This window comes from Pleurodeles waltl, chromosome 5 (genome assembly GCF_031143425.1).
Source record: "Pleurodeles waltl isolate 20211129_DDA chromosome 5, aPleWal1.hap1.20221129, whole genome shotgun sequence".
Lineage (NCBI taxonomy): Eukaryota > Metazoa > Chordata > Amphibia > Caudata > Salamandridae > Pleurodeles > Pleurodeles waltl.
The window spans coordinates 1806855875-1806875063 of NC_090444.1; the positions used below are offsets into that span (position 1 = coordinate 1806855875).

The 19189-nt window shown below is 49.4% G+C and overlaps 1 protein-coding gene across 4 annotated transcripts in view; it reads left to right on the plus strand.

Annotated features, from left to right (window-relative positions):
- The window catches only part of TMEM63B (transmembrane protein 63B), a 241945-nt gene that overhangs the window by 77116 nt on the left and 145640 nt on the right, over nt 1-19189 (plus strand). Inside the window, exon 1 of one of the 4 annotated variants that reach the window (XM_069236284.1) lies at nt 15615-15633. The exons of the other annotated variants lie outside the window; for them this stretch is intronic. The gene's annotated coding sequence lies outside the window, so the exon portion shown is untranslated. Of the gene's footprint in view, nt 1-15614; nt 15634-19189 lie in introns of those variants that run through there. 4 annotated transcript variants of the gene reach the window in all.

Here is a 19189-nt window from a genome sequence, read left to right on the forward strand (position 1 = left end):
TTTAAACGTAGATTTATTGCGTCCGGGGCTTGCAGTTTTGATATTCACGCTGCAAGTGAGCGGTGAAAAAAATCACAGTATGCGAAGTGCCTTTGGCTCACGGCGTGGGTCTGTTTCTTCGTTTAAATGTCATTAAAATGTGAGATTTTGAGCTTTTGTTTGAAGCTCTCAGGTGCTGGCATTTACACATACGCAGCTCCTGTCTGTTTCTTAATTCTGTGGTGAAATCTTTCAGCAGTATTCCCAGGGAGTGTTTCTTTTCTGCTGCTAGAAACCTAGCTTTCAGTTCGCCAACCTATGCCCCTGAAATAAGATTACACAGTAAGTGGTGGCAGATCTCCACACGAACACTCCTCATTGTGTTTTTTAGGTCGAGCGCAGGCGCTCTGGTCGGTTGTAATCTATGTGTGGGCTTTTAACCACCCACCGCACGCCCATCACTGTCACTCGTTTGTGGACTTGCCTTTCAAAAATCCTTTCTTATCATTGGTAAATGCATTATGTTTGTCCCTCCTTGGGGCGGTTTTGTTACCGCTTTCGCCATCGACCCTGTTACATGGACAATTGCATGTTTGCTGATACCTTTGACTGCAAGCAAACTTTTTTTCCTTTTGTGTCTCTCCTTCGCGCTCATGCTCATGGCGGCCATAGCGCTTTGAATCGGCTCACTTATGTCAACTGTTTTACTTTTCATTTTATGTGGCAAGAAAAATCCAGTTTGGAATTTACAACGCTAATAGCTTAAACTTGAGCAAACGAGAGACCCATTGCATTGCAAATGCTAGTTTGTTCTATGCTATGGTTGTGTCATTACAGAAAGGAAACAACCATATGCATCAGGTTTTGTCACCCCTAAACAGAGCAGGCCAGCTCAGACCACAGACCTAGCCTGTTCCGCACAGAAAAGCAAGTCTCCCCAGATGTGTTGTAACATCTTTGGATATCATCACTGAGGTGCAGCTTATGCTGAGAACTCCCTCTACCTCCGGCTATTACAAATAAGGCCCCCATACTGTCGATGCCTCTTCTTTCTGTGAGTGTCGCACTCCTAAAATGAGGTTGAGGGACCCAAGACTGGATTCATCTGGTCAGCCAGTAACTATGAGGCAACCATCCTTGCTGGAGCTCTCGCCCATCATCTCGAGATTGTGAGGACCGTCTCATCAAAAGTGTGGAGGCTGGACTTTCCTTCTGACCAGGATGCTGGGTATCTAGTCTGAAAGGGAAATTTGGTCCCCAAATGACTCTTTCAAACTCTGGGGCAGCTGAGTTTAATCCGCCAAAGCCTATCTGATGAAAGGGTGGCGGTATGAAGATTCAGTCCAATGCACAAAAACACACTATTCACCCAATAAGTATGTCCCGTCAAGGTGGGCTCTTTAAAAGGCCTGTCTGTCTAATAAAGCATAGCCAACAATGAGTGATTGAAGCAAATAACTAGGTTTTGGGCCTTGTCTATGGTTTGTGGACTGTTTATGCTCCCTAATTTGCTGTTTGTTTCACTGGGCTACATCTCACAGTAATCAGTGTTATCCTATGAGAGCTCAGCACAACACAGGAATCTTCTCACAGGAATCAGTGTTATCGTATAGGAGCTCAGCACCACACAGGAATCATCTCACAGGAATCAGTGTTATCCTATGAGAGCTCAGCCCAACACTGGAATAATCTCACAGGAATCAGTGTTATCGTATAGGAGCTCAGCACCACACAGGAATCATCTCACAGGAATCAGTGTTATCCTATGGGAGCTCAGCACAACACAGGAATCATCTCACAGGAATCAGTGTTATCCTAAAGGAGCTCAGCACCACACAGGAATCTTCTCACAGGAATCAGTGTTATCCTATGGTAGCTCTGCACCAGGATAGCCCTGGAGATGTTCAAAGGTTGAACAGTGAAGGCTGTAGAGATGTCCTGCTGTATGGTGGATGGAAGCCAAACATGTTCAGGTCTTAGGCACTGATTGTGAATGGTGACATTTCATCTGGAGTCCCATATCTGGGTAAAAACCTTTCATCTGCAATTCTAAGCGTTTTCAGGCCTTGAAGTGGAACTATTAGGTCCGTAACGCCTGATGCGTTAATTCTGGCCCAGAGTCACTGGACCTGTCAGACACTTCAGCGAGAAGCCGCACAGCCCATACTATGCCCAAGCCCTGCAGCAACATGGGGGAGAAGACCATACTTCCCCAGACAGACCAAGGCAAACCTTCCATTACCCCATGCCCTCACCACCTCTCCCGCAGACACTCACCATCTGCTCAGAGTAGGCAGAAATTGTTCAGTGTTTTTCATCTGGAAGTTGGAAAAAAGATGCGATAAAGTACTCCATGGTAAAAACTATGTGCGTATTCTCCATTCCAGGGTCAACCTGCAATCAGCACATTTTGGTTTGGGAATATAGTCTGGAAGTGGGATATCCAGACCTTCAGCATTCCCACTCCAAAATCTACCAAACTCATAATGAGGGCCTAAGGGTACTGGAGGTATACTCACTTCTTAAGCATAGCACTTTTTTTCTAGAAATAGGCCCAAGCCAGATAAAGGTAACTCTGCTGATCACAGATAACATATTTGATTAAAAATAATTTAAAAAAACCTTGCCTTTCTGATGCTCCCGCTGCCTGGCACGCTCCTCTCTTACCCGGATCAAGGGATCAACGCACATGCACCCAATCCAGATGCTGCTCTCATGCTAAAGCAAGCATGAAAGCAGCGCCTGGATTGGCCTGAGCGGGCTGGTTTGACACTTGCTCAGGCACAGGGAGCCAGTCCCATTTCTCCAACCCAGTTGTGTAACACAGCTGGGTTGGAGAAATGTAAGTGCGCATGTCCGCATGTCCGCATGTCCTAAGACGGCCGGCCAAACTGACATGCACACTTACGAGTGCCCACTACTCCTCCTCCCTATCATGGCCCCCCCTAGACTCCCATTGCTTAGTCATTGAATGAGCAAGGGGACTATGCTCCTCTGCTATTATGTCATGACTGGTAGCATGTAGTGAGGTTTTAAGGCTCCAAGGCATTCACAAAAGCATTTAAGAGTTTGCAAGTAGCTCTCCAGGAGAACTCGTTTACATAATCTGACATGTCACAGTGAATCAGTTTCGAAATGTACACCTTTCTGTCATCAAAAGTGAAAACAACTGTATAGTCCTTTCTATTTGTACAAATCGTATAGTGTCTTGTATTGTTATTGGGATTGTACAGTGCTTACTAGCCCTACTGAGATGTTGAAATACTTTACTGCAATCAGCACTAGCACACTACTCGGGAGCCCAAGTAGTTAATCCATTGGTTATTAAGATTAGTCTTGTGCTCTCAAAGTCATTCCATGTATTTATTCAAATTTCTTTGTGGAAGGTTAAGTTAATAGAGATTAAGAGAGGCTTGTGTCCTTAGAGGGCACCATACTCAGAAAGTGTGCAGAGGATGGAAGGTAAAAGGAAGGTCATTCAGAGGAAAGACAGGAAACAAGTCAAGGCCAATCTTTCATGCAGGGTTTTAGGAATATAATGGGAGGAGATAGAATACAACCTGAGGATGTAAAACTGTAGAAAGAAACCACATTACTTGCATGTGAAATAGTGCAATATTCAGTACCCACTGAGGGGCACTTAAATCATTGGACTTTCTGCCCTCCAATAAAAGGTATTTCTTCAGTACACATCCAGACATTAGGGCAGCGGCGGCTCCTCCGTTAGGGCGGAGGAGAGTCACCCCCCGCAAGCAGCTGCCACTGCAAATCCTTTAACAAACAAAACGATAGTAAACCATGTTTATTATTGATTTGTTTGTTGAAGGGGCGGGGCATTGGGGATGGCGAGGATGAGGGGAGCGCACTGTGAACTCTCTTCAGTGCACATGTCAAACACACATGCGCAGTAGGCTCTCTACAGCCCGGCACTGTGTTGCCTGGCTGGAGAGAGCAGGCACAGGCTCCCAGTCTGTCTGACTGGGCGCTCCCAGCCAATCCTGATGCTGCTCTGAGCAGCGTCAGGATTGGTCGCAAGACAGGCGGGGAGCCTGTGCCTGCAGCGACGAGGAGAAAGAGGAGCAGCGCGGCAGCGGATCAGGTACGTTTTTTTTTTTTGGTTTGTTTTTTCTTTTCTTTTTAAATTTTGTAATAAAATGTTACCCCCCTTCCACCCCTGCCCTCCATCCCGCACGCCGCACCCGCTCTGCCCCTTGTGAGCGCAGCAAGCCGTGACTGCACTAGGGAGACCTGGCCTACGAGGTGATCAGATGTTTTTTTCAGATTTAAAAAAGAGGACAAGCTGAAGAAACAAAACTACAATAGAGCAATTAGTATGGACACAAGTTAAATACTACAATAACAACAGCCATTCCATTAATAGGAGAGACTGACTGTACATTTTTAAACCTGTGACATTAGAAGGCCTTTCAGATATTGAGCTCCGGTGAGGCAATTTTGTATGAGTCACCGGTCTGCCTGGCCACACAAACACTGAACAAAGAAAGACCTCTAGATAATTAACTCTCATAGTTGGCTTACCTCCCATATCGTTAAGCATTGAGAAAACCACCAGGTCTCACCTTGTAAACCTTTTTGCTACATCAGTTTTTTACATTTTCGTACTGACGCTGTACAGCATCTACATAAAAACAAAAATGGTGCATGAAGCAGGGGTCCAACATCCAGCTCTGCACTTTGGAGGTACTGTATGCCATACTGCATGCCATACTACAGAGACGTGGAATTCCTATAGCCAAATGCCCAGGACATATTGTTTGGAGTCAAGGACAAGTTTTCATGCCTTTATTGTCCTTGGGACAAGTAGGCCCAACCCCTTACAGTATAAATTCCTTGGCTGCGATTTAAAGTACATTATGGATCAGGGAAGTACATTGTCTGCAGTTAAAGTAATGTTTGTGTTCACATATTAATGCTGTTCAGAACTTGTATTCATGTTTCATTAATGCAGAGCCTTTATTATTGAGGTGAACGCTCTAAGGAAATGTAATCCTTGGATTGCACTGCTGACAGTGAGTGCTTCAATATAAAAATGTATATACAAGGTTGCAAAGTTTAACAATACGAGGCTCAATGTAATGCTCCAAAAATGTTCTCTGATTAAATGCAAATATTCGCAGAATCTTGCAATCAAGATTGATGATTCCTTGCTTTCAAAATAAATTGTTAACAAAAAAATCAGCCAGGAAAAAAACGTTTTGCTAAACTACTAAATTTTATGTATCATGCCTTTGAAGCATGGTATAATAATATGTTTTAATGTATGCTAGTATTTCCCAAAAATGTTCATAATGGAAAATCAGAGTAACAAGTTTCAAAAGGATTATGGACAGCATGAAAATAAACTGTCATTGGCAAAACCAACAGGTCTGAAATTGGTGGTCAGCCTTATGGTTTTGTCAACGCGTGTCTTGTTTTGACTTCCTTGTTGTACAACTTTATAGCTGCAAGGGCTGCCTGACCCTCGCAATGATATCATAAACATTGGCAAAATCTAAAAATATTTTTTGATCTCAGAAAGCACACATTGCCACAACTTTCCTGCCACTAAATAAAACTACTTTGTGTGCCGATATGCTCCTTGTGAAAGAGCAAAATTCCACCTCACAGTGAAGCCAGTCAATAGATGGGGAAAGAGAGAGAATTTTAATAAAAACAAAAGGTCTTGGTTAATGCCATACCTAATTAGGGGCCCAAATCTTAAAGTCACAAAAGTGCACCTATGGTATATGTCCTTGCATTAGTGTATATTTATGGCTTTCTTGAATTCACAAGAATTTACAGAAGTAGGCCAAGAAATTTGAAATATGCCTGTGTAGATTTACTCATGCGAAAATCTGTTGAGTGACGTCATGTTCACTTTCCCTCCAACTATTTTTTCCCCCCAACCTTGGAAGAAATTTTACGTTTGCCCTTCTCAGGAGTCAATTTCCAACCTTTCTCAGTATGGGAGAAGATTAAAAAAGAGCTGATGAAAACCCCTAAAACATGCAAGTTAGTAGGTGTGCACAGACTCAAAAGGGCATTCCAACCCTGGAACAATTAGTTGCCACTACCTCCAGTCCCAGTATGTAGATCTGCTGAGATGTGGCAATACAAGGGAATTGCTAGTACTCAAACCCTGCTATAGTATGAGCCCAGGCATAATAAGTGAGGCTAAAATCAGAGCTGTTATATAATGAAATTGCTGCCATAATTTGTCGCAACACTATGTAGCACCAAGGGTAATGGTGAATTCTTTTTACAGGGCAAGTAGTTTTATGAAGCAACATGTCCCATGGGCAAGTAGATAGTTTATTAAATTCCACACCCCTGCTTGTGCTGGTCTGTGTATTCTGTATGCCCTTCTCTCGACCCTCCTATGCTCTGGCTGCCTTGTTGACTTCAGTGTGAAACTCTAGGTGTCTCTCTATGCATCCTGTGCCCACAAAGCAACTCCAATTACAAATCTCAGATTGACTAATTTGTTAAATAAAGTCCTGAGAATGGAAATTTGGAGAACGGGAAACGTCATCTGGTCACAGGGTGGCTCCAGTTGCATCATGGCGTCCTAGGCACCCTGAGCTGCTGTTAGTGCCAATGACTCTGATGTGTTTCACGTCACTTGACAGGGTCATTAATTACTAGGACCTGGGATCATGGCAGTCTTGCTACTGCTTTACTCACCTTGTCCCCTGCATACTCATCTGGCACCTTGAGCTCCCCACTGTCGTCATCTCTCGCTACAGACCCTTGGACAGGAGCCTTGGTCAGAGGCCTGCGGGGATCCTCCGCATGTTCTGTTCCTTGAGTGCAAGGTTCTGTGCTCTCCCCTCGGTGGCAATACCTTCACCACGGCCTCTGATGCTGCTCTCATTTTAGATTATTTTTGGCTAATTCACAATGACATGTAAGAGTCCTTTACTGCAGGAGTACTCTTTTACCTGTTCTTAAATTCCCTTGTAAATTGGCCTCCTAATGTCTGTACTGTTCCATTTTTAAAACTAAACAAGGACAGAAGTATACATATATATTTGTGTATATATCTAAAACAGAAAACTGTACGTTGTTATTATTAACACTGTATGACACTGTCAGGTCATTAGGTTGGTTCTCCCAGAGCTCATCTGAGTGGGCTTCTTTCTTCCAGAACGCATTAGCTAGTGCTTGTTGGAACATTGATGGCCAAGCGTCAGGAGGGACGTTTCAAACTCTGGTAAAAGAATGAACTCTTCTCTATGTTCTCTATATTTTTACGGCATGGCTTGACAGTGCAGCTGTTGCCAAACAATTATGGGAGCATTACTAGAGAGGTATGTTGGCTCCACCCACACATTGGGAGCCAGGAGTACATGTTTTGCATTAGGCAGAAGATGTGTTCTTCCACAAAAAAGTGCTTGCCCTCCCACTGCTGTGATCACTTTGTTTATATAATTGTCTCAGCTTACACTTTCAGAACACACACATTACACTGAAATGCTACTAATGTGTCTTTGGTAACTAGGTAATTTATGTTGTTTTTCCCTGGCAGCAGTTGATGGGAGGACGACAGTTGTTAAACTACATGGATTTTTAGGTCTGGCTTCACGGTGCAATTGTCACCTAACCTTTTAACCTACACGAATATTATTCTACAGCTCATTGCGTCCACACAAGTACATACTCATGCCCATGCTATTTACTTAGTGCTTCACATTACCATACAACATACTTTAAAGCCAGACCTATTGGCACTGCCAATGCTTGTTTTGTTTCTTCATTTATACTTAGAGACCGGAAGTGTAATACTATGTCTTTATTAAGGGATCAGTGGATGTTGAGAGAGAGGAGGCTACGGGTGTGAGAGCTGAAAGAGATTGAGAGTGAATTTTAACGGGCTCTTCAGAAAAGGGGCATGCCAGGAGTAGAGAGCAAAGTTAGGGAAGAGAGAGAGTGGATGCAAAGAGAGAGAGAGTAATTGGAGGGTCCAGCAAGAGTACACTGACAATTCTGCACCGCCTATGTTGAATTGAAATCCATTAGACTGAAGGAATCATTTGCAGGATCTAATTTGAAAAACGGTTGTTTTGTGAGTCACTGTGACATGGACGTTGGTTGAGCCCTGCGTAAGGTGATCTCTCACCCACTGTTACACAGTCCAGCGTCTTGGCAGGATTCGGTATCCAATTGTACCGCTCTAGAGACCCAGTAACCGTGGGTGATCTTCAGCCAATTGTGTCTTTGTGGAGCGCCGGGAAGATCTTTGTGAGGAATCCCTCTACCGATTTTCTCTCTGGAAAGCAAACACCTGTAGATGATCTTTCTCAGAATTTTTCTGTTGCATGAAGACAAACAAGGTCACATTTGCTCCTAGAATTGAATTTATTATCCAGATCTTGAGACACTGCACAGAGAGCAAGGGGGGCCTGACGGGAAATCTCCCTCATTCTAAATTCAATTCAACTTCACTTCCATTCCAGCATAAGTCAGTACATCCTGCCAAATAAATGCATCATTAATGCAAGAACGGCAGTATTTATGTCTCCATTTCCTGACATTGTACAGGGAGCTGCAAGGCTTCACCGTGACGCTGCTTTTTCTCCCAGCCCAGCCTTCTCCCGCCGGCCATGGTTTTTGCTGTAGGGCGTGTCACGAACAGCATGTTCCTAGGATCAAACCTTCACCTACTAGGACATTGGCCCCAGATATCTGAGTGCGCTTTCCATATTTATTTTAATGGGTGTCCAGTTTAATGCTATCCCTGAAAAGCAATTTAGCACCACAAGCTGTGGTCTTTCACTGTAATGACAGACAGGTGAGGTTCTGCCTGGATTGTGCAGTTTTGCATCTTTGCCTTCCTGATTATTTGTGGGAATTGCATTTTAGGGGTGTTTTGTAGGTCTGGCATTTGCCAAGACCTTTTGATTTGACTGAGAATATATGTATGATATACTTACTTATAGGGGCCTCTTCCAGCTCTCTTCATCCACTAGTCAGTCATTGTGTCATTCACATGTTTCTATCACCCACTATAGCATAATTCATGGACCAGTGAGTCAGCCCACCTCAGTCATTGGCTAAATTCACTGTGAGTGATTGCATTCTTTCTCTCACAAGGAGCACACCTGCACACAAATTAGTTCTCATAAGTACTGGGGACTACTATGTCAATTGTACTTTTTTAGACCAACATATATTTTTTTTGCTTTTATCCTTTTTTGTTATTGGTGAGGACCTGGCAGCTCCTCTAACAATAAAACCATTGCAATACAAAACAAGCATTGAAAAACCAAAAGGCTGGCATCCAGTGCAGACCTATTGGTTTTGCCAGTGCTTGTTTTTCCCCACTTTTTAAAAACCTGGTCTAGCAGCTAAGTTAGGTGTTTCAACAGTGATATCTAGTTTCAAATAAACACAGAATATATACATATGCATGCATAGTGGGGTTTTGGACCAGCCCTCTTCATCCTTTGGTTTGTTCAGCTGTCAATCATGTTTTGCTTCCACCCACTACAGCATAGATCATTGGGCAGTCAGTCAGCCTGCTTCAGCCATTGTCTCTTCTGCACTGAGCGATGGCAATGGCCTACTCCCACATGCACATCTGCACACAAAAGGAGGACACTTCAGTGCTAGGGCTGGTGGGCCAATACTTTATCCACTGAACCAGCTTAACAAGACCATATCTACTGGCTTAGTCAATGCCTGTTTTTAACTATTACAGATTGCTTTTGTATGCATGTTCATATGCCCCCCTGGTTGCTTCCTCTGTAACAGTGGTCTTCAAACTTTTTCACACCAAGCTCACTTTTTGAAACGAGAATTTACTGTCCCAGCAATGAAGTCACAGCTAATATTTTCTCACAATAAATATGAAACATTTTAAATATGGTTATTATGCTACAACACTGCAGTGAGACTAGCGGGCATGTCCTTCAAGCAGTGTAGACAATAATGGACATTCTGTGGCCTCTTCACATGTCTCTTAATAAATGTGTGTTGTGGAACGCTGAGGACGTGTCGAAGGGTTCAAGAGCGCTTTGTGGCAACGCCTTGAAAGTGCAGCAAAATTGAGTAACAGTAATGTCTGTTATTTACAATTCACAGACACAGAAAAGTGGCGTTTGAGCCACTATATTTAAAAAGGTATTGTAATAGAACAGATCATAGCTGCAATGTGCGTTTCCATGCAAAACTGCCTCTAGGCGTCTCCATTTTTTTCTTGCTGTTTGGTCCAAGTTGTTGGCCTCCTACAATCTCTTATTAAGTTGGCTTGAAGATTATCATGGATTTAGCTGCAACATTTTTTTTGCTTTCACTCTGGAAACTATTTTGTCTATCAGTATTTTACGATCATTCCCATGACGTGCTGTCTAAGAAAATTGATAGATTACATGGGTTTTGGGGAGTCGGGATTGTGTGGTGGGGCGTTATATTACACAGTTTTTGTGTTGTCCGTGATCGCCAATGTTTTTTTCAGGTTGTGTGACGAATGGTCTCTTTCCCAGCCTGAGTATGGACCCAGAACTCAGCTTTTGAAGACTAGTCCTTTGGCTGGCTGGGCGGGGGCACCTTGAAGTTAGGTATGCATGCCAAACATACCTAGCTAAGAAGTCACCCTATTTTATTTCACATTTTAAAAAACTAATCTACTATATCCTTGACATCAATAGAAGATAAAGGGTCAAAATATTTTTCTGTCTTTCCTTCGCAACATGCCCCTGTTTAGATTTTCCAAACGGTAGCATCCATGCTAATGTCACTGCTGTGGGAGTTCACCCCAGCACGGCTGCTGTTAGGCCCAACTTGCAATCTGATTGCAGCTGGAAGGCTTATCTGGGCTCAGGTCTGAAAGTAGGGTTTGAAGGCTAAATAAAGATCCTTTCCCTAAAATGCACTAGAGACCAAAGAATTCATATATAAAGACATTTTGTTAAAGGGGCATTGGAGCTTGATTGCCAAACATCAATTTAATTTGATTATCGATTTGGGGCTGTTCAAATGAAATAGACATTGATTGGTAAATAAAAAGTAAAAAGTACTTGCGTCATTCTGTAAGTGCAGCATGATGCGTGGTGCACGCAACTACATGGGTCGTCATAAGCTGTTTTTAATTCTTATTTAGCCAAGCTGTACCGCATCACTAAAAACCATTGGCAAAGCCAATCTGTCCCAAGGGTGAGGCCTACTGCGTTTGCCAGTGCTTGTTCAGGTCTTGTGTTAGCCAAGACCTTTTGATTTTATTAAAATTAAATATATTATACTTCATAGGGGATTTCAGCCATTCCTGTCCATCCACTGGTCCGTTTCTGTGTAATCCACATTTTTCCCCACCCACTACAGCATATAGCATGAACCCGCTTTAGCCGTTAGCGAATTTCTCTGTAAGCGACAGCTCTCTGCTTTTTAACATATCAGGACAATGAGCACATTGGCGCAGAGTAGTTCCCGTCAGTACTACGGCTAAGTGTGATTTTTGAGAGAAAAAAAAAAGATTTTTCATTAGGCAGTGTTTTTACTTTAATGCTGGCGAAAGCCTTGTTGCTCACCCAACAATAAAGTTTTACAAAAGCCATGACAAAATACGAGCAGCAATGGCGAAATCAAAAAGCCTGGAGCCGATGCCAGACGTGTTGGATTTACAACTGCTTGTTTTCTTTCTCATCCACAGTGACACTCTGGCTGGTGAAGCGTATAAACTCAGTTGCCCCTCCGAGCCTGGGTCCCCATTTCGTAAAGTACGTCTATACCTACAGCTGGTGACCCCGCCGGACCCCAGGTCTCTGGACCGGAAGTAGAGTGGAGCCCTTGGCAGGGCAGAGCGCTGGCAGAGTGAAGCTGGGTGCCACGTGCCACTCCTTATCCCTGGGATTAGGGGCGCGAGCAGAGCCTGGTGAATCCACTTAGTGGCGCGAGCTCCGCTGAGGCCGGGCAAAGCTCATCTCGCGACGCCAGTGCCACAGGGGTTGAGATTCTGGGGTGAGACTCTTCCACGGGGACTTCTGCGCCCCTGATCCGTGGTGGGACAGCCCACACTAAAGCAGTGTCCTCTGGGCTCCAGGGAGGGAGAGGGTGGCTTGGATACAGCACATGGCAGCTTCCACCCAGTGCATCTCAAGCATGTCAATGACAGGAGTGAGAAAGATTCAGTGACATTAATTCCGCTTGGCAGGGTAGCCAATTAGAGAGCGGATTTGTATCATTGACTTAATTGGCCTCTTGGTGAGGATTCTGCAGGCCTTGCTGGCGCCAAAACCACTTAAGTAATCTTCACAGCCCTGGAGAGAGTCCTGAACACACAGGGGTCCCTCCTCTAAGGTGTTGGATATGGAGACCTGTGCGCACAGGGACCCTTTTATCAGGGGATGGACATGGAGACCTGTGCCAACAGGTGTCTTTCCTCTCAAAAAGTGAGTGTAGTCCTGTTCACACAGGGGCCCCTCCTTCCAGGAGCTGGGGATGGAGTTGAAGCTTAGAGCCCCCACCCTCCTCTCAGAGGCCAGAGATGGAGTGGGGGCACCCTCCTTTCAGGGACTGGCACTGAGTCTTATCCAGAAAGGGGCCCATGTCTCAGAGGATGGACACTGAGCTCTGTTTACACAGGGGCCCCTCCTCTGAGAGGATGGAGCCTTGCCCATGCAGGGGCCCCTACTCTGAGCGGCTGGACATAGAGTCCTACAGTCATGTGAGGCGCTCCTCTTGGGGGATGGAGCCTTGTACGGGGACGCCTCCTATCTGCAGCTCAAGTCTTGCAGACTCAGGGGCCCCTACTCTTAGGGGACAGTCTTGTGTAAATAGGGACCCTCCTCTCACAGGCAGGATATGGAGTCCTGTACATACAGGCCCCCCCCTCTCAGAGTTTGGACAAGGAGTCCTACAGACACAGGGGGCTGCATATACTGGGCCCCTCTCCCCAGAGGCTGGAGAAGGAGTCCTACAGACACAGGGGGCTGCATATACAGGGCCCCTCTCCTCAGAGGCTGGACAAGGAGTCCTACAGACACTGGGGGGTTTCTATATACAGGGGATCCCTCTCCTCAGAGGCTGGACATGGAATACTACAGACACAAGGGCCCCTCCTCTCAGCGACTGGACAAGGAGTCCTGCAGAAACCGGGGTCTGCCCTTCCAGGGGCTGGACATAGAGTCCAGTTGAAGAAGAGGACAAGTTGATAAGTCTTTGAGACAAGGATGATCCATTGACGTGAAGAGCCAGGGGTGCGCCAGGAAAGTTATTTGGTGTTGGTGCCCCCACCACAAAGGCAGCCTTGGATCTGGACATGTTATCTGTATGCTTTTTCATAAAGCTGGAATAATGTTGATGGATGGCAATAGTCGCAAAGGGCCCAGGGCATTTTGTGCCGCTGAGAAATCTTGCCCATCTTACCTGTACTTTGGACAGGGTATCGGAAAGGTGCGTGGATTTTCCTCATGCACGGCTACAAGGCCCTCCACAACATTGGAGCTGTTTACCTCAACCACCACCTCACCTTCCACACGCCCACCAGACAGCTCCGTTCCACTCACCTGGCCCTGGCCACCGTCCCACAGATCCGCGAGACCACAGCCAGAGGAAGATGATTCTCCTACCTTGTTGCTAAGACCTGGACCTCTTACTCTTCATCCCAGGCAGTCTCCCTCTCTGCCTCAATTCAGGAAGGACCTCAAGACCTGGCTCTTTGGCTAAACTGGCCATCCAGGGCTTCGACTGAGCTGCAGTAAAACTTTTTATATACACTTGTTTTTTGGCATTTTGGTAAGCACAATAAAATGGAATACACTTATCAGTTTTCATTGACAGCAGGTTATAATAAAACAGGTTGTGCTATGTTCTGATAGGACTTGTGAAATTTCTGCGTTCACTTAGGGCCTGATTACGAGGTCGGCGGGCAGGATGACCTGTCTGCCGAACCTCTGAGGGGGAGGCTGCTGCTTTGCCGGCTACCTCCCCGCTGGGCACATTACTATTTTCCGGCTAGGCTGACGGGCGAAAACCAAGGTGTCTGCCCGTCAGCCAGGCGCGAAAGTGGCAGCAGCTTGCCACCTCTTTTCCACCGGCCTTTTCATGGCGGTAAAACAGTCATGAAAAGGCTGGCAGAGAACCAGGTCGTAATCAGCAGGGCGGCGGCGACTTCAGCGCTGCCCTGGCTGATTACAACCTGCCCCACCGTCAGCCTGTCAGGATCGAGTATCCCGGCAAAGATGGTGGTAGATTGTTGTGGCTGCCGCCAACCTCGTAATGTGGTGGTCGGACTGCCACAACCATTGGCGGTCCGACAGCCACTGCGATTGTGGCGGTCTGAGGACCGCCACACTCGTAATCAGGCCCTTAATCTCCCTGCTTGTGTAACGTAACTGGTGCTTGTGTAAAGCGCTCCAATGCCTTTGGGTCGAGTTTGCGCTATGTAAAACCACAAAAAAACATACAAAGAAAAACCATAGCAGTTAACGTGTAAACTTTAACTGTGCTCGTGCAAATCCTATTGTCCCAGAGGAGTGTCTTAGCAGTATCGGTGATGGTGGATAGGGGGTTGCGGTGTAGGTGGGAAGTTTAGGGTCACACCCAGCCCAATGGGAGACAGGGAGGGAGCCCTCCGGGATCAATGCCTACCATCCAGGGATGCCCTATGGGAGTCCTAGCCCACCTGCACTCGGGGTCCCCTCGAGTCCTGGCCTCGGGCCTTCAGCAAGGTAATATCCCTTCATCTGGTCCCCCATCCTCATTATCAGCTAGTTCCCTTGTAGTCATGTGGAGCTCCCATCCGTCCACCACGTCCAACAGCGAGGCTCCGGGCTTCCTCCAGGGTCAGGGCCCTCTCCTCTGCTGCCAACCCTGTGCTTCCAAAAACGCTCACCAGGCATATCCTCTGGAAGCGCGTGTCCGTAAATAATAACACGCCGATTAATCGTATCCCAAACCCTATACCTTTTCAGAAATAACCGTAAATGTAATCGTCATCCCATTGTTATTTGCAAGGGTCGCCCCATTGTTATGTAAGGTCTGGATGCACCTGCACGTGGGGGCGAAGTTTCATTTATTTGCCATTCTTTTTTTTCCCACAACGAATTTTATTGAGTTTTATAGTAACAAACAAGCCAAGTTGGCAGATAATTGTACGAAGAGGATAAAAGTTCTCAGTTGTGATTCTATAAACACAAACATTGCACAGAAAACCCACCCCGCCCCCCAACAGTGCGTGCAGAAACGAGTCAGACTCCGTTGTGCGCGCGCACCCTGCCTCCCACCCACCTGTCCATACTCTCTAATCTCATCAGACATTTGAGTTTTTTAGTTTTAATGGCGCAAGGTTACTCCTGAGAGGAACGTAAGCTTCATAAACAACGGGGAGGGGTGGTGAACAGAAACCATCAACTCACGTCGAAGCCTTGTCAGCCGTCAGGGGTACTTGTACAAATACAATTTAACCCGGCGCAGTACACCAGGATGTGAGTCTTGCACCCCGAGGACAGGAGGCTCGGAGACGGAAGTGAGTTGACGCAAAGAACACTTGGTGCCGCTTTCGAGTGGTGTCTTTACGTAAGTAAGTTCGGGGTGCTTCGGCTGTACCATGCAGCAGCTGCTGGACTTGGGAGCCCCAGCCAGGCAGAGCGTGTCCGAGAGGGGTCGATTAATGGAGAGCCCGGCAGAGAAGGACTTGTACGTGATGCGCGCCTGGAGGTGAGGCTGGAGGAGTGAAGGGGAGATATTGGATTGTTTCACGCCTGGTACTGATGGGGAAGAGGATGTCCTTAGGGACGTCTGAGGTAGACGCCCTGGCCTGCCCTTTGCGCGGACGTGGCCTCCTCGCTCATCTCGAGGACACACGAAGCCGACAAAGAGGGCTTTACGCGCCAGGCGGAGGATGGAGAGGTGTATCTGGGTGCTAGTCTGCTGCGCCGTGTGGGACGTGTCGAGAGGGGGTGCCCTCGGGAGGCCTGGGATAGAGCGCTGCCCCTGCCTGGAAGCAGACGCCCCACGCCTTGCCCGGTGCACGGACATGGAGGCTCATCCGAGGACACATGAAGCCGATAAGAGGGCTTTACGCGCCAGGCGGAGGATGGAGAGGTGTATCTGGGTGCTAGTCTGCTGCGCCGTGTGGGACGTGTCGAGAGGGGGTGCCCTCGGGAGGCCTGGGATAGAGCGCTGCCCCTGCCTGGAAGCAGACGCCCCACGCCTTGCCCGGTGCACGGACATGGAGGCTCATCCGAGGACACATGAAGCCGATAAGAGGGCTTTACGCGCCAGGCGGAGGATGGAGAGGTGTATCTGGGTGCTAGTCTGCTGCGCCGTGTGGGACGTGTCGAGAGGGGGTGCCCTCGGGAGGCCTGGGATAGAGCGCTGCCCCTGCCTGGAAGCAGACGCCCCACGCCTTGCCCGGTGCACGGACATGGAGGCTCATCCGAGGACACATGAAGCCGATAAGAGGGCTTTACGCGCCTGGCGTAGGATGGAGAGGTGTATCTGGGTGCCAGTCTGCTGCGCCCTGTGGGACATGTGTCGAGAGGAGGTGCCCTCGGGAGGCCTGGGATAGAGCGCTGACCCTGCCTGGAAGCAGACGCCCCAGACCTTGCCCGGTGCACGGACATGGAGGCTCATCCCGAGGACACATGAAGCCGATAAGAGGGCTTTACGCGCCAGGCGGAGGATGGAGAGGTGTATCTGGGTGCCAGTCTGCCGCGCCGTGTGGGACATGTGTCGAGAGGGGGTGCCCTCGGGAGGCCTGGGATAGAGCGCTGCCCCTGCCTGGAAGCAGACGCCCCAGACCTTGCCCGGTGCACGGACACGGAGGCTCATCCCGAGGACACATGAAGCCGATAAGAGGGCTTTACGCGCCAGGCGGAGGATGGAGAGGTGTATCTGGGTGCCAGTCTGCCGCGCCGTGTGGGACATGTGTCGAGAGGGGGTGCCCTCGGGAGGCCTGGGATAGAGCGCTGCCCCTGCCTGGAAGCAGACGCCCCAGACCTTGCCCGGTGCACGGACATGGAGGCTCATCTCGAGGACACACGAAGCCGACAGAGGGCTTTACGCGCCAGGCGGAGGATGGAGAGGTGTATCTGGTTGCCAGTCTGCCGCGCCGTGTGGGACGTGTCGAGAGGGGGTGCCCTCGGGAGGCCTGGGATAGAGCGCTGCCCCTGCCTGGAAGCAGACGCCCCACGCCTTGCCCGGTGCACGGACATGGAGGCTCATCCGAGGACACATGAAGCCGATAAGAGGGCTTTACGCGCCTGGCGTAGGATGGAGAGGTGTATCTGGGTGCCAGTCTGCCGCGCCGTGTGGGACGTGTCGAGAGGGGGTGCCCTCGGGAGGCCTGGGATAGAGCACTGCCCCTGCCTGGAAGCAGACGCCCCAGACCTTGCCCGGTGCACGGACATGGAGGCTCATCCCGAGGACACATGAAGCCGATAAGAGGGCTTTACGCGCCTGGCGTAGGATGGAGAGGTGTATCTGGGTGCTAGTCTGCTGCGCCGTGTGGGACGTGTCGAGAGGGGGTGCCCTCGGGAGGCCTGGGATAGAGCGCTGCCCCTGCCTGGAAGCAGACGCCCCAGACCTTGCCCGGTGCACGGACATGGAGGCTCATCCCGAGGACACATGAAGCCGATAAGAGGGCTTTACGCGCCTGGCGTAGGATGGAGAGGTGTATCTGGGTGCCAGTCTGCTGCGCCCTGTGGGACATGTGTCGAGAGGAGGTGCCCTCGGGAGGCCTGGGATAGAGCGCTGACCCTGCCTGGAAGCAGACGCCCCACGCCTTGCCCGGTGCACGGACATGGAGGCTCATCCCGAGGACACATGAAGCCGATAAGAGGGCTTTACGCGCCAGGCGGAGGATGGAGAGGTGTATCTGGGTGCCAGTCTGCCGCGCCGTGTGGGACATGTGTCGAGAGGGGGTGCCCTCGGGAGGCCTGGGATAGAGCGCTGCCCCTGCCTGGAAGCAGACGCCCCAGACCTTGCCCGGTGCACGGACATGGAGGCTCATCTCGAGGACACACGAAGCCGACAGAGGGCTTTACGCGCCAGGCGGAGGATGGAGAGGTGTATCTGGTTGCCAGTCTGCCGCGCCGTGTGGGATGTGTCGAGAGGGGGTGCCCTCGGGAGGCCTGGGATAGAGCGCTGCCCCTGCCTGGAAGCAGACGCCCCACGCCTTGCCCGGTGCACGGACATGAAGGCTCATCCGAGGACACATGAAGCCGATAAGAGGGCTTTACGCGCCTGGCGTAGGATGGAGAGGTGTATCTGGGTGCCAGTCTGCCGCGCCGTGTGGGACGTGTCGAGAGGGGGTGCCCTCGGGAGGCCTGGGATAGAGCACTGCCCCTGCCTGGAAGCAGACGCCCCAGACCTTGCCCGGTGCACGGACATGGAGGCTCATCCCGAGGACACATGAAGCCGATAAGAGGGCTTTACGCGCCTGGCGTAGGATGGAGAGGTGTATCTGGGTGCTAGTCTGCTGCGCCGTGTGGGACGTGTCGAGAGGGGGTGCCCTCGGGAGGCCTGGGATAGAGCGCTGCCCCTGCCTGGAAGCAGACGCCCCAGACCTTGCCCGGTGCACGGACATGGAGGCTCATCCCGAGGACACATGAAGCCGATAAGAGGGCTTTACGCGCCTGGCGTAGGATGGAGAGGTGTATCTGGGTGCCAGTCTGCTGCGCCCTGTGGGACATGTGTCGAGAGGAGGTGCCCTCGGGAGGCCTGGGATAGAGCGCTGACCCTGCCTGGAAGCAGACGCCCCACGCCTTGCCCGGTGCACGGACATGGAGGCTCATCCGAGGACACATGAAGCCGATAAGAGGGCTTTACACGCCTGGCGTAGGATGGAGAGGTGTATCTGGGTGCCAGTCTGCCGCGCCGTGTGGGACGTGTCGAGAGGGGGTGCCCTCGGGAGGCCTGGGATAGAGCGCTGCCCCTGCCTGGAAGCAGACGCCCCAGACCTTGCCCGGTGCACGGACATGGATGCTCATCCCGAGGACACATGAAGCCGATAAGAGGGCTTTACGCGCCTGGCGTAGGATGGAGAGGTGTATCTGGGTGCCAGTCTGCTGCGTCCTGTGGGACATGTGTCGAGAGGAGGTGCCCTCGGGAGGCCTGGGATAGAGCGCTGACCCTGCCTGGAAGCAGACGCCCCACGCCTTGCCCGGTGCACGGACATGGAGGCTCATCCGAGGACACATGAAGCCGATAAGAGGGCTTTACGCGCCTGGCGTAGGATGGAGAGGTGTATCTGGGTGCCAGTCTGCTGCGC